The 2,698-nt window shown below is 30.4% G+C and overlaps 1 long non-coding RNA gene across 1 annotated transcript; it reads left to right on the forward strand.

Moving 5' to 3' along the window:
• Positions 1-619: 619 nt before the first annotated feature.
• On the forward strand, positions 620-1,981 carry LOC140014887 (uncharacterized). The gene is made up of 2 exons (XR_011821589.1): positions 620-1,115; positions 1,669-1,981. It is a non-coding gene; the product is annotated as an uncharacterized lncRNA (long non-coding RNA).
• Positions 1,982-2,698: the final 717 nt, after the last annotated feature.

The following is a 2,698-nucleotide window of genomic DNA, read 5'->3' on the forward strand; positions in this document are numbered from 1 at the left end:
TTTCTAGGATACCATGCAAAGATTGGACATAGTGATAGATGTGGCACGTGCAATCGATTACCTACACAATCATTACTCGATGCCAGTAATTCATTTTATTGTGTTGAATATTAAATAACAGTGCAAGACAAAATAGAGGTCACACGTTGGTCTTCTTCTTACAAGTTAAAGGGTATTTCCCTTTGGTTTTCTCTCTTAATTACCTTAACTTTCATTTTTATTTTTTTTTTACAAACTTTCTCTGTATAGCTTTTTATTTTTTATCCTTTTATGAAAGTTTCTATTTACCATCTATTTTGTTGCTACCGTCTTTTCTTCTATTGTTTGGATTTGCAGGTTCGCATGGTAGCGGTTTCATCTTCTTGCTTAGGTATTTCGTTCTATTTTCTCTTACTGCTATTTTTTCTTTTTATTTTGAATATCTCCCCTCCTAGATCTTTCTTTTTTCTTCAATAAATTTTTTTTTACCATCCAAAAATTATCTGTCGTTGTTGTAATTTTTTCAGAGATGTCTTTTTTTAAAGATCTCTGGTTGTTGGTAATTTTCAACAGGAGTTCAGTTTCTTTTTTTTAGTTTGTTCTACACATACAGAGTTTATGAATCTAGGGAAGTTGGGATGAATTTTAAGTATTTGATTTTTTTTTTTTGCAATATCATTAAAATGTTTAGATCATTATTTGACTTGTGTTTTTTTTTTTGCTAGAGTGTCATTATTTAACTTGGCTTAGTGTCTTTATAGCTCGACATATTACTGTTTCTTGGGTAAACATTTTAGCTTTAGGAATCAGTGTTTTTTTATTGCCTTGAAGATTGCAAGGTATAAAAAACACTTATTTATGTCGATATATTCACCAAGATTTAGTTCTACCTTTTTTTGGGAAGTCATTTGCTTTATTCATATATAGAGGAGATTTTTATTGTGCCTATAGCACAGCATATGGTAGCACAGGCGTGATGTGGACAAGATTTGCTTCAAACAAGAAGATTTTGTCTAGGAAAAAAATCATATGATTTGCTTTAGTATTTTTATTTAACATGCATTTGCATTATATTTCAGGTTCGAATCTGCAGTTTGCATTTGCAGTTGATGTTTTTAGAGATTTTAATAGTTCAGGTTCCAATCTCGGTCCTCCTTTATGTTTTGCATACTGTTTAGACAGAACTATCCAAAAGAAAGAGAGGTTTAGCTGGTTGGAATTCATCATATGCGGAATTTGATGGTTTTTTTTTTTTGATAAAAAAATCTAGATTTGTTTTTCTTTTCCCTTTTCTGGTTTTTTTAGTTGGCGTTTTCTTTAATTTTGGTTTCTTAATCAATTTGCTTGATTAAGCTAGAATAATATTGCATGCATGCATGTCTATTGTAGTGCATGTTTGCATATCTTGTGCTAATTATACACAATTTGCATGTCTTCTTGAACAATCATGAACTCATATGTGAAATTGATCATTGGCCAAAGTTTCGAGTTACCAAAGGCATCTTGTGATGATACGTATTTTAATGACTATTTGTTAATAATTGTTCTTATAGTACAAAAAATTATAAGTCTTTTCGTAAAATTTGTTGACAGTTTATATAGTGAATCTCAAGTTGATAAATGATCGAAGTTCTTTCTGCAATTTTTTTGGTTATAATAGCAATTTTAATTGATTTTTTGTGTTTGTAGGCAGTCAAAGGTTTGCCCAAGGATAGGAAATCTCTATCAAATGCTGGGCAGTGGCTTGAAGCAGTGAGTAAATTAACAATTTGATTAAAGACTTTAAATCATATCATTAACTAGAAAATGGATCAAGTTACTGCATAGCTATAGTTTTGCCCCTTGTTATTTTGCACTAATTAGCTGGATAATTTCTTACTTTTGCTTCCATTAAAAAGTGAATTAAAATCTTATCTTTACTTCGCTGACCTATTTCAATTTAATTCGTCTTACCTATTTCAATCTTTTGTGATTACGGATATAGTTCCATGCTTGAGAAAAAGACCAATGAATGACTTCATATTACCTATTTCAATGTGATTGTATATTTCCTTTTGTAGACAGCATATAGTGGCCCAAATCCTTTCACAGATTCACCTGGCATGCAATAAAATTAGCTTTAAAAGTTTTTTTTTTTGAGTTTAACTATTTGCTATTTTGAGTTTTAGATCATTGTTGTCTTCTGACATTGCAAATTACTTTTTTTTTTGGTAACTTCTAAAAGTCACATTAGGGACTAGGGGTTGCCCTACTGGATTGATATGAACTGGATGTGAAACTTTGGAAATGCATTCATATGTTTACTGCTTAATGCCATTTATGGTTTGGCATAACAAATTCTTCAGTTCCTGCTAATCCTCAGGCTTTGTTGCTGTTGTTTTGCTTCATATTGTGTTTTCACATACCCTATGCTAGATTTGATGGTCTAATATATTAATTATAATTATCTTTTATGCTCTAATATGTTCCAAATGTTTATTACAAGATATTAAGATATGCAACAAAGTACAAAGGATTGGAGAAATTCTTTTTTCAAAGTGCACCTTTATTTAGGTTCTTTGTTTTTATCCCCTGAGAAAAAGTTAATCTAATTTGATTTAGTATTTTTCTTGATAGGACTTATCAATATCTATCTTATGAATCTTTGTTGTACAAACTAACCAATTGCTTTCTGCCTAGGGGTAGTTTTTGCTTAATACGACTAATATAAATGGTTTTG

The sequence above is a fragment of the Coffea arabica genome, chromosome 9e (assembly GCF_036785885.1).
Source record: "Coffea arabica cultivar ET-39 chromosome 9e, Coffea Arabica ET-39 HiFi, whole genome shotgun sequence".
Taxonomy (NCBI): domain Eukaryota; kingdom Viridiplantae; phylum Streptophyta; class Magnoliopsida; order Gentianales; family Rubiaceae; genus Coffea; species Coffea arabica.